Source organism: Engystomops pustulosus, chromosome 9 (genome assembly GCF_040894005.1).
Source record: "Engystomops pustulosus chromosome 9, aEngPut4.maternal, whole genome shotgun sequence".
Taxonomy (NCBI): domain Eukaryota; kingdom Metazoa; phylum Chordata; class Amphibia; order Anura; family Leptodactylidae; genus Engystomops; species Engystomops pustulosus.
In genome coordinates, this window is record NC_092419.1 from 29836994 (window position 1) to 29852852 (window position 15859).

The following is a 15859-nucleotide window of genomic DNA, read 5'->3' on the forward strand; positions in this document are numbered from 1 at the left end:
AGTGCCAGCCTATGCATGTGCATAGCCTGACACTGCTAATACCTTGCAATAATCAGTATTGCAGAGTATTATCACGCACAAGTAATCAGATGATTGCTTGTTCATGTCCCATGGTGGAAATTGTCAAAAAAATTAAAAAAATCTTATTCAATAAAAAATAAAGTAATAAATCAATAAAAATGCCCATAATCCCCATAACATATAAAGAGACATATAACGCTAAAAAAAAGTCTAAATCATAACACAAACCCCACATATATAGTATCACCACATCCGTAACAACCCGTAGAATAAAATTAAATAATTAGTGAACCCCTATGATGAACGCTGTTAAAAAAAACTGTTAAAAACCTGCCAAAAATTATGATTTTTACCTATTAAATCCAACTAAAAATGCAATAAAAAGTGATCATAAAACATATGTACTCCAGAATGATACTGTTGCAAAAAACAAGCCATCAACCAGCTCCGTAGCCAAAAAATTAACAATGTTATGCAACTTGGAAGACGGCAATGCAAAAATGATAGATTTTTCCCCACATTAGATTTTATTTGGCAAATCCCTGTAATCGTATTGACCCATAGAATAAAGATAACATGATTATTAGGCTATACGGTGAACACACAAAAAAAAAAGAAAAAAAAAGTAAAAAATCCAGTACAGAATTGATGCTTTTCTACTCCTGCCCTCAAAAAAAAAGTCTCTAAATTTTCAACGATAGGGGATACCAACCCCAAAATGGTAACACTGGAAAAAGCATCTCATCCCGCAAAAAAAATGCTGTCACATGGCCCAAATAACGGAAAAGCGAAAATTTTATAGCCTACAAAAGGGGCCAATGAGGAAACTAAAATCCTGGCAGCTGCAGGGCGCTCCTTCCCTCCTGCGCCTCGCTGTGCCCCCATAACACAAGTAACTGCCACATGTGGGGGTCTCTTAACTGGGGCGAAATTGAATGACAAATCATAAGATGAGTTTTCTCTTTTTATCTTTTGTAAATGTGTAAATTTTAGGGCTAAATGAACGTATAACCGACACAATTTGACCATTCTAAATTTCAGATCTGAAAATGGGTTGATTATATAGGGGGGTTTTGATGCTAAATATGTAAAATTTCATTCAAAACAGTATTTATCCCCAAAATGGTCAATTCTGAAAATACGGAAAACCGATATTCTATTTGTAAGCCGCGTGACACCAAAATTAATTATCCAGACATTTCAAAAATGCTGAAAATGTAAAGTAGACTTATGGGAAATGTTATTCAGCAATTTATTTAGGTGGTAAAGCGATCTGCCTGAAAACGATTTTGAATTTCGAAAAATGGCAAATTCTTCAAAAAATTTATCATTTTTTCTTTTTTTTGTAAATAAACGCAAAACTTATCAGCCAAAATTTACCACTAAAATAAAATACAACATGTGGGGGAAAAAACAATCTCAGAATCGCTTTGATAAGTAACAGAGTTCAAAAGTTATAACCATATAAAGAGACGCAGGTCAGAATCCAAAAAATGGGACTGAGCCTTTAGCTGTAAAATGGCTGCGTCCTTAAATTAATAAACTATTTGATTGTGAATGAAAATTCTTAGCCATTTAAAGAGGACCTGTCACCTGTAAAAACGGCACTAGGAGCTGTTACTAAAGAAAGCAGCTCCTAGTACTACAACAAACGCAGCAGTGTTACACTACTAGGGTTATCGGAAACCTCCGATAACGCTAACAAACAACGCTGCGCTGTACAATAGAAATGCCAAACCACGCTGTAAGCGGTCGGGCATATTAATGAGGGGGCGGTCCGAGGTGCTTCCTCTACCCCGGTCCGGTGTTTTCTATTGTACAGTGCGGCAGTGTTTGTTAGCGTTATCGGAGGTTTCCAATAACGGTAGCAGGGTAACACTGCTGCGTCTTTTGTAGAACTCGGAGCTGCTTACTTTAGTAAGCAGCTCCTAGTGCAGTTAATCCAGGTGACAAGTCCTCTTAAATGGGTTATTGAAAGATCTTTTTTGTGAATCAATCTTCAATCTTGAAAAGAAACACATACCGCATGGGTAGGAGCCCACTGTTCTTGGTGGTAACCAAGTTTGTTCCAGTTGATTCCTGGTTTACGTAAAGTAATTGTCCACCAGTTTGTTTCTTTCTTCTACCCCCTTTCATACATTATAGGGGGTGATCACTGAGAACAGTCGGCCAGCAACAAATTCCATAGTTTTTCTATCATATGATACATCTGAGGGGCAAATGTGTCATAAGTAGCTCTGCATCTTATCGTTACACATGTATTTGGTTTTATATTTTCATTCAAATGTCTCGGTATTGATTTTTCTCTTCCATCTGCTCGGGAATTTCTTGGGATATCCTTTAGTTATAAATTGATGGTATAAGTCTCTATTTTATTGTGTTTTTGAATAACAGTTATATTTTAATTAATGTAACAAAAAAGATGGTGAATAAAGCTCACCAAATGTAGACACCACCAATGGTGGTGGTTACGACTAAGGATGGTATCCCGTCCAAAACGTGTCAACTTTTTTCTATTGTGTGCACTTTTTTCATGTTTTTATACTTTATTATGGAATAAACGTCAATGATTTTATAATTACTCGCTGGAGCCACTCTTCTCTTTTTTGGAATCCCATATTTTAATTAACCCCTTTGTCGAGGCAGGAATCTGACCAACAAGGCAGGTTGATAGAAAATAAGCTATGTGGATAGCACACAGGAATGGCATCTACAAAATATTTTCAGAACTGGATTGGATTTTTTTTTAAAGAAATAACATTGCATTGGAAAAATGTAATTTGGGTGCCAGATATCAGTAGGAGCCTACTGAAGTCATATGCATATGCACAGAGCACCATCTGTGTATATTAGGAGTTGGTGATTACTATTTCTATGAAAATGATTAAGGCTTCATGCACATAGATAATATAGACAATGATGAAAGTGATCAGCCATGTTGTAATTTCGGCACAAATAGAATGTACTCTATATTTTGGTGCTTATTTACTAAGGGTCCACGGCCACACTTTCGTCCGCTTTTCCAATTTTTTCGGGATTTGCACCGCTGGGACCGGTATTTTTAACTGGGGATTGTGTCGCACATGACGGGATTGTGGTGCTGCTGCGCTGGCTTTCATGCAACAGAAATCGGGTGCGGGTCGTCGGACTGAATCAGACTGATTCGGATAGAGCACAGGATTTAATATTCAAATTGTGCCGCCAGATCAAGCACTTACATACACCGTGAATAAGATGGTGAATTCCGGGGGAACTTGAGCGGGGAAGCGACTCATGCAGGATATCGGGTGCGTGATCTTAGTGATCGTCGGACAATGCACTTTCTGTGAACTCCGCAGGACCAGGTAAGTAAATGTGCCCCTATATTTTGTGTCAACAGTGCACAATAGAACTCACAGGCTCCCGGCCCCCAAAAACGGTTGTGTGCATGAGGCCTAAAGCTGGGCTGTGTGACCAGACGTAGCCCACGGATACTGTTTATGAAAAAAACACAATCTTACATTTCCCTTTAAATCAACACTGTTGAACAATGAATTAGCATATATACTCGAGTATAAGCCTAGGTTTTCAGCACAAAAAAATGTGCAGAAAACCCAAACTCAGCTTTTACTCGAGTAAAAAAATATAGGTTTTACCAGGTTTTTGTGGTAAACTTAGGGGGCTCGGCTTATACTTGGGTGGGCTTATACTCGAGTATATAGGGTAATTTTGTCACGGGATATAAAATACTCATCATAAGTCTAATAATACTAGTTCCACGTGTAATATTTCTCTGCCCTGACTGCAAACTGCGAAGCCATGTCACAGTCATATGGGACACTGGTTGTCACTGGTAACACTGGTCTTGCGTGAGTGAACATTTTTTACAAGCATTCCCATAGTGCATGTCCTCCTTGTGCTTATTATTGATCCTCATCTCTAATAAAATTAGGTGTCTGTGTTTTCCACTATCTTTATTTGCCGGCTAAATGGAACGGCACCAGTAGGTAAACTTCTGACATTCACAGCAAGCGGCTTCAAGAAAAGAAAAATCATTGTAGAACATACCCAGAGGGGGAGCAGCATGAAGGTCCGGGAGCTCTTAACATTACACTTTCACATGTAACTCCCATTGGTGTCAGCGGCCACTTAAGATTTATTTCACCTTTCTGAAGCTTCCATACTTTGTAGCTGGGGCTGAACCTGCTCTGAGATATTTTTATAGTCTTGATTTTTTTTTTGTTTTAATTCACTTTGGGAATTTTTTTTTCTTCCCCAAGAATTGTTACATCATTTACCCTCCAACCATAGAAATAATAAGAATGTATTAATTATTCAATCAGTCTCTAATGTAAAAAAAAAATGTTTTCTTTTTTTGACTATATATTATTTTTTAATAATTTATTTGCAGAGTTTTTTTCAGGCTGCAGGATTTGTATTTTCAAACTGACAAATGTTTTTATAAAAACAATTTACATAAAGGTAAATGGAATCGGAGCAAAAATACATTCGGTTTTTGATGGGAAAATGTTGGGGCTTTGGTCTATTCTGTTGTTGCTTTCATGGACATCATTTTCCAGCGCTGTACAAATTTAATACGCTATAACTTTATCAACACTATCAACAATGGGAATGGGAAACCTTTGGTGTTTATGTTATATGTCAATGTACTGTCTGGTTATGTATAAGGAACATATTGGGGCACATTTACTTACACGGTCCATTCGCGATCCCGCGGTGCGTTGTCCGGCGCTGATTCGGGTCTGCCAGGATTCACTAAGGTCGTGCGCCCGATATCCTGCATGTGTCGCTGCTGCGCTGAGGTCCGCCAGAGTTCACCTTCTTCGTCCCGGTGCATGTGAGTGCTGATCCTGCGTCACAAATTCTTTTTTAAATTCTGCGGTTTTTCCGAATCCGTCGAGTTGTCCGACGGCCATGCCCCCCGATTTCTGTTGCGTGAAAGCTAGTATCGATGCGGCAAAATCTGATCGTGTGCGCCAAAAACCCGGGGCAATTCGGAAATCGTCAGGAAACCCAACGGAAATGCGCGATTCGGACCCTTAGTAAACTAGCCACATTATTTTTATGTAACTCTATATGGCAGGTTGGCTTTTCCTTTATACAGGCAATATTACAATAACCAGCTATAACAGTTATTAAATGTGTCTGTAATTAAGTTTTATTGTTAATCCTGGTTCTTATGACAATCATAAAATATACAGTTCCGACTTACATACAAATTCAACTTAAGAACAAACCTTCAGAACCAATCTTGTACGTAACAAAGGGACTGCCTGTAATAGTATATATTTATTCAAAATGTTTGATCCTGCCTAAAAAAGGAGTAAAAAGGGGGAAATTATCATGAGTTTATTACCCTCCACCACTGTCACACCAAGTAGACAGGGAGAGGACATGGAAGGGTGGGGGTTATCCCACAGCAGACAAAAAAATACAAAAAATTGTAGTTCAACTCACCGTAATTGAATGCTTGTATACAGATGGCCAGTAAGGGTTGCTTAGAACAAGGACCGCTGGTCCAAATCCAGGGTAGGATGGTGCGAAAATAGATTCTTTGCAGGAAAAGGTTAAAGCATTCGAATGAAAAAGTTAAAAACTACTACTACATGTACCAGGCTATATCAGGATTCTTCTCCAGGCAGGACACTCTTAGTACATTGGGTACATTGTGCGCTGGTAGGGGTAGCATCACGACTGGTCCCAATCATGATAAATCCCATCCCACGAGTATGAGAATGATATGGGCATTCTCGCCAATCACCTGTAGGGTCAAATTGCTCCAGTGTGACCATTGTGTCCTTATAGTTTGCTAGCATATCTGAATACTTTGAGTAGCTGCTGTGTAAATGCAGTCCTGAAAGGAGTGCCATTGCCACTTTAAACATGAAGGGTTTGACATCTACTGAAGTAATATTGAAAACCAATGGAAAGGGCACAGTTCTGTTTTCCATGTAGTGGCAGTGCCAGGTTACTACAGACAAGCTTTTATTCACTTCATTCACAAAAAGAATGAAAGATTTACAAAGAATGGGGCTATGCTTCTGCTTGTGGTCAATGTACTAGTTCCATTGGTGATGGCTACTCAAAAGAAAGAGATGTTGACGTTGGGGGTGGAACCCCTACAAGGCTCATATTGAAGATCTATTAGAAGGCTAGGTCAACAATACTCTAACCCAGAAAACTCCCTTGGCTTGCAAATTCTACAACTTGGCCAAACCAAAGACACCCATCTCTCGACATTTCAGTTTCAGCATTGATGTTCCTCAACAGGGTACATGTGAGAACAAAACTCAACAAAAATCAACAACTATGAAGTATTATTGTCTATTGATGGGTGTTTCTTGTAAAACTTGTGCTCAAATCATGTGTCCACGGTGGGCCCTACTGTTACAGCCTGTTGGGGTGAGGGTGTGCTACAAGCAACATGAGGTGGAGCTCTGCTACTAATGATGTAAATATTTAATGGTGGGTCACTTAAAAATGTGACCTTACTGTGTATAATGAAAATGATTGTTAGATTGATGGCTTGTAATGACAGACCATAAAATGGTATTGACAGGTTAAGTATTTATACCCGCTCCAGTATAAGTGAGCCGCTATTATCATTTCTATCAATATAATGCATTGAGGAGTGTGCTGAGGAATCAATATGATATAATCATGTATAAGGGTGATGGTATTATGATCACCTCATTTATTGCAAAACTGATATCGAAATGTATTGAATTGTGAGAATTGTCAGGATCAGTGGTAACTGTCAGGATCAGTGGTAGTGGATCCTCTGGACCTCCGCAGATGATCACATAAGCCGACACCTGGGACCGGAGTCTAAGTGGCACCCAGTTTTTACCAGAGCCCGCCACAAAGCGGGTAGGACTTGCTGCAGCGTGGTACCACCAGGTCGTTCTACAGGTGCGACTTTGTCCGCGGTGGTGGCCAAGGTGAAGTACAGAATCGTGAGGCAGAAGTGTGGTTGGGGACAGGCAGGAGGTCTAGATAGGCAGCACAGGATCAGAGTCAGGAAGTAGTGGAAGGTCAGGATGGGCAGCACAGGAGCGAGGCCAGGAACGGAATCGAAGTCACAACGGGAAATCAGGATAATCACACAGGGCATCAGGAACAAGCTTTCTTTAAGGCTATGAGGCACAAAAATCTGGCAGGGGACACAGGAAGGGGCTGGAATTTACCAGGGCAGGCAACTGGCCAGTGCCAATTAACAGTACGCTGACCCTTTAAATTTTACAGAGCCAGCACACACGCTTTAGGAGACGGGAATGAGCATGGGTATCGTGGAGACTGCCCTGGAGCCGGGAAAGGCGAGTTCCACGCTGGGGCACACAGAGGTATACGGCAGGGGCACCCGTGACAGGAATGCAACCCTTTTTGAGTGTTTGAGCATGAAAATTTATTTAATTCTCAATACAGTATATTATATTTTGTTGTATATAATATACCATGTGTATACCATATGTAAGGGTGTATGTATTTATATTTTATTATGTATATATTTTTATTACTTTTATATAAAATGACACACATATCTTGATTTGTTAATATGATCCTTTTTGGCTTCAAGTTTCTATATTTCTTAAGCAAAAAAAATATACCACATATGGAGCAAGCTGAATTTTAGCAAAAATTGCCACCGATCCCTAAAAAAACAAAACAAAAACATCACATTCGTTAATATTTGTTTGTGCCTTTTTTTTTTTTACTAAAAGCCTTTCCACAAATATATGTATTATTTTATTAGTTTCCATTTGTTGTCGTTTGTAGAAATGGTTTAGGTTTCTAATGAGGTTTAGCTTTTAGAAATTCTAAAACACTAAATTTACTCAATTTGCAGGGTGTGTAGAAGGACAGACCACCAAATTCATCATACAGTTAATTAAAACTCTAAGTAAATGCTAAATCTTATTAAACCAACTACAGAAAGTCACATTATAAAATGTCTTAACTTTCAACTGGAACATTTTAGAAAATAAAGTGCATAAAAAATCCACTAATATTGTTAACCTGTTCTTCATTTACTAACCTAAACCCTAATTATCTAATTGAAACCCATTACATTGGGTAAGGTTAGGTTTAGTTACTTGGGTCTGGCCATGCCCAACATTTTTAAATTTTGTTTTGATCAGATCTTTTATAATAAATTAATTATTTTAGTGTCTCTGAATTATACGCCAGACTATTGATGAAAATCTAAATTTAGACATTTTTTAATAGCTTTTATTTTTATAGATGTTTTTTGGTCTCCCTATTTTTGCTCACACCCAATAGGAAATCTTTTGGACCATTTTTGTGTTTTTTTTTTTTTTAGTCAAGGTAACATTTTTCTGAACATACTATGTTGAGTTTGGGGTGTTTCCATCTATAGATTGCAATTTTTAAAAAGTCGTCTTTCTTGAATTTTTTTCATACATTTGTAATACAACATATGGTATATATGACAAGGAAGTCTAAAAGAACGGATATTTTAGATCTATGAGGGGGGGAGTCTCTACAACTATGGACACTGCCAGTACTGATTGGATACCTTACATACCAATGCCCAGTTGTCAACTTATTAAGTAAAAAAAAAGCACAAAGCTGATTTTTTCATTTTATAGCAAATACAATACATCAATTTACTAAAAAAAGAAGAGTTTACATGGTCTCTCTAACAATCAGCTCCTAGCCAATCTTCCAAAATGCAATCAGAACCCATAATTTAAGCCACTTATGGCCAAATTACCCAAGTATTATGGGAAAATTATTATAGTTTGCTCCACAGGTCACATGGGATATATCAGGGGGCTCCAACCAAACCATGTGCTAAAACGGGAGCAGTCTAGAGCTGGTGCACCAATACGGGGCATCTCCACCCTGCAGTGGCCTAATGCATGGCCTTTCATGGCCCACTCCACAACTACTGGAGCTGGTGTAGGGTGGAAATGGTCACAATAGCTGGCCGTGCCTCTGAGGGTCCCAGCATCTGTTGGGTGTCCCCATCGATTAAAACCAATTGATAAAGCTCCCAACAGCAGAACATTCTTTGGTTAACTTATTGTTAGGAAATCTTCCTACTAAGAGTAATTATCCTTAGCGGATGAATGTTTTTACTACAAAAGAAACAGCTACATTTTATGTTCCAAGAAAACCTTCACCATATTTTGTGTTGTAACAGCAGAATCTGCAAACTTAATGATTTTTTTGGCTACGTCTCTCGTCCGAATTATCATTTAAGTGCTCCATTTAAGCTCAGGCTTCATGTAATTGAGTTTTAGATAGAAAATGACAGCTGTTGATGTGCTGGAACACCTACATCATTCTCTGGACTATCTCACACCGAGTGTTAAGTGGGAGACCATGCATTGCTTCGAGCTTTTATTTCTCTATCATACTTTGTATGTTATGTTGTGTTAACAGAGCATCTAATGTGACTAAATAGGACAACCAGCTTTCCCATAACCATGAAAAATAAATGATTTGTTTCATTCACTCAAGTCAAACTCCCCTCCCCCTTTCCTAAAGATCACTCAGCCCTCCCCCGTCATAGACACACGCATACACAAACAACCTCTCAAGAGGGCAAATGCCCAAATTCACAAGGTGTAATTAATGCAAGCTTAAGTAAAATTTAGTGGATGAGGTTGAAACTTGCATTGAAGGGATAGAAGAGAGGAGGAGATCATTCATGTGCAGAAACTGACCAAGCGGCAGATTACTGTGTTAAATATTAATCATCCCTGCTTCTGCAATTTCGGCAATGCGTCTGGGTCCACCACTGTTAAATTTTTCATTAACACAATTCACTTCCAACTATACTTCACCTACTCTTCCTTCTATATTCCTTATTTCTTCTTCGGCCCCGTTTCCTTTTCTCTTCCTATATCATCAAATGCGTATGCGAAAAAACCACATATTCTGACTTTAAATAACTAAGGCTTTTACCCAAGACCTCCAAAACCTTAATAGGATAGGCACAGCACATCAACATTGGCAGGCCAGAAGAAGATAGATCACCTCAACGGTCTACACAAGGCGTGACCAAGGATAGTGAACGTCCTTCTATAAATAGAGCTTCCTTACGACTCCTTCGGATGCCTGACAACACTATACTTTAATGTTTTATAAACAAGTTGTAAGCAAAAAGGAAGACAATTAATCAGCAGTATGTGGTGGATGATTCCACACTGTAAGCAGTGTTGAACTGGAGTTCCTTAAAGGGAACCTACCACCACAAATCTACCTATAAAGGTAGATCGGGTGGTAGGTGGATCAATGGGACGTGAGGATAGCCCTTTTAAGGGCCAATCCTCACGTCCCCGCACTTTTTTGTTAACTTTTATTAAACTTGTATGCAAATTTACTTATACGGCTACGCCCCGGTAGCCTCTTTCCTCCTCCTACTCACCTCCTACTCATCCTGCCGTCTGCACATGCGCAGAAGAGCAGGCCCGCGCCTGCGCGGTCACTGCTCCGAAACAGACGAGGGCCGAAGATGGTGAGTAGGAGGGGAAAAGAGGCTACCGGGGCGCGGAGTAGCCGCCTCGTGTAACCTCAGATGCGGCTACTCCACGCCCCAGTAGCCGCATAAGTAAATTTGCATACAAGTTTGATAAAAGTTAACAAAAAAGTGTGGGGACATGAGGATTAGCCCTTAAAAGGGCTATCCTCACGTCCCATTGATCCACCTACCACCCGATCTACCTTTATAGGTAGATTTGTGGTGGTAGGTTCCCTTTAAGCCCACCAGGGAAATGATCTGTGAGCCCACTCTTCAATTTTCAAATGACTGAGAGTATCTTCTCAGAAGCCTTAGTCTCTATTTCACCCTGGAGTTTTTATTATTTTTATCTTATGTGCTTGGAAAAAGATTCTCCCCATTCTTTATCCATAGAGAACATGTTGCTGTTGACGAGAAGAGAGGTCTTTCCTCCTGGTATCAGATATCCTGACCAGCTGTGAAAAAATTTTTGTTACTCTTTTGGACATTGTGTATGAAGTGTTGTTGTTTGTTTTTGGTCATCGCATGCCTTGTCATTTTAGAATAAGCCAATCCAGGGATATAGGTAAAGACGGAAACAGCATTTAAATCAATAATATCTCGTAGATCACTTGTGAATTATTCTATAAGACAAGTGGTTTTTAAGTCACCTCCAAATGGAGTTGTCTTTTGCTTGAAATTTATGTTGAATTAGTTTAGGTTGTCCTCAGCTAACGGAGATGGACTAACCTTATTTTGGGTAAATGGATGTTGTAAATTTAATTTTGTTTAAACTATTCAGTCTTCAACATATAATGACTATTCATTGGGGCCAATATATCACTCCTTGTAGTTACAAAAAGTCACCATTTTTAGGAGAACACCATAAAAACACAGCTTTTTAGCACTTTATGCCTCACTTTCCACAATGGTTGGAGTGGGCATGGATCAAGGTCGACCAGAGTGCTCCAATCCATCAATTTACTGACACATGTTATTGTCCCTAATTTTTGCAGGTTTTTATTTTTGAGCGCAAGATGTGCCACAGTTACTAAGAGGCTGAAGCCTTTTTGTCACCATTCCAGTGAATAAATCCATCTCATAAAGTGCCAGTCATAGGAATTGGCCCCGATGTCTTTTGACATTATGCCATACTCTTGTTACTTAAGTAACTTTCCTATTCCGGAGGGATTCCGCTAACCCCCCCCCCCCCTTCCCCACTACAGTACTTCTGTCTAATTAGCATAATTTTAAAAGTTGATTTTAGAAGAAAGGAAGCCATAGATAACAAAGAAGATTACCACATTCATGTGGCTGAATCTGGGAGTAAGTATCCCTTGCTGATGGATTTTCATGGTAGATTTCCTTTAAACAGAATTCCCGGTATCTCTCATTTCATGGCATTAGTATCAGTACAATGTTTTATTTAGTGTTGTTTTTAGTAGTAGTTAGTTATATACTTTTTATCATTTTATGATATTAAACATTTGATATAAAACCTATTAAACATTTGATATTTACTATGAATACTTTCCACCCATTTCTTTTTATGCTTTTTTTTAACATATATGTGTTTCCCCATTCTAGCACTATTTATAAGTCATTTTGTTAGTGGAATGCTATGGGTGAACACATGTATGAAGGGAACGCTACCCCCCCCCCTTAATTCAATTTACATCTAAGCTGGTGGTGAGTGTTCATGTAATGTGTAATTTATGTGACTCTAATGTAAAACACTATGTGACTCCCTGTTATATATTATTTATTCATCAGTTAGAATGGGGAAAGGGCCAATTAATAGAGAATTCAGAATTCTATTTCATTATATGCCATAACTGCCTCAATGAATATAGTGTCTAAGGGATTGCTGGAATCTGTATGGCTAGAGTCTTTTTGCAATATCACACTCTACATATGGTACAAAAATATGAAACATTGTAATTCAAATTGGAAAATGCCGGATGATTATTATTTTTGCAACCAGTAAACATTTGTACCAAACTTATCTAACAGCGTACAGCATTTGATAAATTTGGCATGCCTGTGATTCTATTCCGATATGTGGCAGATTGTAAACCAGGTGTAAAGAGTCTAACCACACTTGGGTGGCATAAAACATCAGCTGTGCTAAACTTATAGGACCAAAGAGATGCAAAGTCCTATTTTGTGCCAGAATTGCACAGGCTTTGATAAATTTTCTGGATTGTATCTCATGAAAAGAACTAATATCGGACTAATGTAGGAGAGTAATTACTGATCAGTTGGACTGCCACTGCAAGGACTCCAACTGATCAAAAGAATGAAAGAGCCAAGTTATCATTGTCAAAGATCATGGAATCCTCTTTGGACAATCACTGACCAGAGCAAGCAAGGGGACATAACTCCCTTCTATGGGACTTCTAGGGACTTTGGTTGACTGCAGGAGCAGCCTCTGTTTACTTCAATTGCAGAAGCTGTGGTTATAGCCGGTTCCAGGGCATAGTGTTTGTCCCTCACCAATCCTTTGGGCTTCCGAACAGTAGGCCATCAATAAACACTGCTTTTTAAAAAGTTGGTATAAAAATAAAAAAAAGGCCCACCTCGTACACGGTATCAGTACTAGATTTATGAATGTCTTTGTTTTGGACCTCATGCACATGGACATGTAATGGCACCATTTGCTAGACATTTTTTTGCAGCTCATGCTACAAATGCCCATGGCCTGAGAATGCACGATGCTGTTGGCACCGAATTCTTTGCGGCGAGGGTGAAAAGTTGCTACTGATATTGGCATCAAAAGGCCCCCAAATAGTGGATCAAATTCCCCGGTTTGTGACCCATGAAAAAAAACCTGTGTGTGCATTTGGCGTTATATTGCAGGTCAACTCCATGTGTTTGAATGAAGCTGAGCTGTAATACCAGGCAAAGCTGAAGAATGAGAGGGAAGATACTTCAAGTGACAGAGCATGGTTATAACCTCCCAAACCTCTCAAAAACATGTAAAGAAGTTTCTCAATATCATTTTGCACGGTGGTGATGATAAACGTCTGTATTTACAATATTTTGCTTAAGCATCCTCTCACCATCAAATTAGGTATGAATGCATAACTGAAATTGCCTGTACGTAATAATGACTAATTCGATGTTATTTTACAACAGAATTTTCACAACAATTAAAGGGGTTGGCCACTATTCAATAAATCTCTCCCATTAGACATGTTTCTTCATGTATATGTACCAGTGCTCCTTTGATAGCGTCTTTCCCTGTTCTTACCAAGCTGCCCTCTGCATATTTATAGAACTTTCTGTTTCTGATTCCTTCAGACCATCCTAATGGCAACACTCTTTGTGTCTCCCTCTCTCAGAGTCCGTCTTATGACTGACACAGGAAGAGGGCAGGAAGGGGAGCAGGATGAGTCATAATCTCCTGCTGCAGGTCCCTCATATTCTCCATCGGTGCTCAGATATGTAAACAAAGATCCACTGACAGTTTGCAGACAGCAATAAAGTAAGTAGAAGGAATACTGAAACACTTAATGAACCTTCAGGGATTATTATTAAGGTAGTAAAGGCACATTGGCAACTTATGTAAATGAGTGTAACTACTTAAAATAAGTGGCAGTAACAGGAGGCATTATTCCATTGATTCTGCAGATTGTTTTCTCTAGCCCCCACCATTCCCAAAGAATCAGATGAGCAGAAGATATTTGTATCTGTTAAATTTCCACAATCTCTTTTTCTACCAGATAAAATTTGTATTTACTTTAATCCAACAAGGAATTCTCTAAAGCTCAGTTCACACATGGACTCGGCAGGTTGCTTTCCCCCTTACATTAGGAAACAGTAGAGAAAAAAGTAGAGGAGCCAGAATCTTTTATAATGGATATGTAATAGAAGGAAGAAATCAATGGCGAAAGGAAAGATAATAGACTTTCTGTTCTTAGTCTCCCTTAAACTCTTCAAAGGCTACATTCACACACACATATGTATATATCGCCAACGTATATACAGCCTATATACATAGGCAGCAATGGGCACACAGCGCCCTACGGGAGTGGTACGGTGCAGCACACATGAGGCACCGTACCGCTCCGTACCCGGGAAAAGATAGGACATACGGTACCGTGCGCAATGTTCCTCTATGGCGAGGGGCGGGGGTGAGCAGCTCTCACCCGCCCCTCCTCTCCCCGACGCCGACGTGTGCCCGCCGTGCTACTGTATGGCGGGCACACGTCAATGTGAATGTAGCCTTAAAAGGAAGTGTGTAACGGAAACCCCCAAACACATGTTGTCTCACAACACTGTGACCATGCATGGAGAAATGTAGGGCATGTCCTATATTTCGCTGTGTTATAGCTCCAGCCCTGCGCTTCTTTATAGAGAGGGGTGGGGTAAGCAGCGCTCATCCCTCCTTCTCCCCAGCGTGCTGACATGTGCTCGCCCGCCCGCACGTTCACCTGAATGAGTTCTTATACAGACTTTTTTTTAGGGAAATCCATTGTTTTTGTCCTTTTCTTACGTCCTGTAAAATAAAATTCTTTTTACTAGTATTTGTTTTGCTTCTATCTTCAAAAATGTTTCAGAACAAAGAAACAAAGTCCAGTTGGAAAGTTTGAGTTAGTGTTTCCTTTCCAGGATGTATAACTCAAAGAATACTTTTTTCTTACCTGTAATAGTTCCAATGAAAATACAGAAAGAGTTTGCTTAAAGAAACAGAACTTTTTGTACGTGTTACCCTTTGGTTATCGTTATGTAGCCACTGTACAATATTTGGTGGTAAACGTAGCGTTGGCGCTTCTATACTTAAAATACGATCAGGCACAAGGGGCTTAACTTATGTTTCCTTCAGATGCATCAATAATCTTGCCAATCATATTGAGTTTAGATGGCGGGTCACATGGGATAGCAGGAGAGATGAAAATCTAGTATGTTCTCTTAAACAAAAATAAGAACCTCACATTGAAAATTCTTATTTGTCTGAAGGCTGAATACAGTTAGGGCTCTACGACTGTTTAAAATGCTGCCCAGCAAGTTTTTGAGTACAGTCTTCTTTCAAGTCCCTGGCTTCTGCTGTACAGCCTTCAAATTTTGACATGCGGTAGAGTAAGCCTATTCCCTGACCAGAATTTGGAGCATTGAGGTTCTGACCTGACATCCATTTCAAATGTGTCTCTGATTCATAGAATCTCATAAGAGAAGGAAAGAGAGGGAATGCCATAGACTTCTGGAATACGGAGCTTAAATTAGCCACTTAATTTACAGAATAGTCTAGAAGCCCTAACTGGGATTTCAGATGAACTTTGGTTTTTGCTCATAATTTGAGCATTTTAAAAATGGTTTATTTGAAGCCAAAACATTAAAATTTAAAAAATATTCTTCAAAAACTGGATT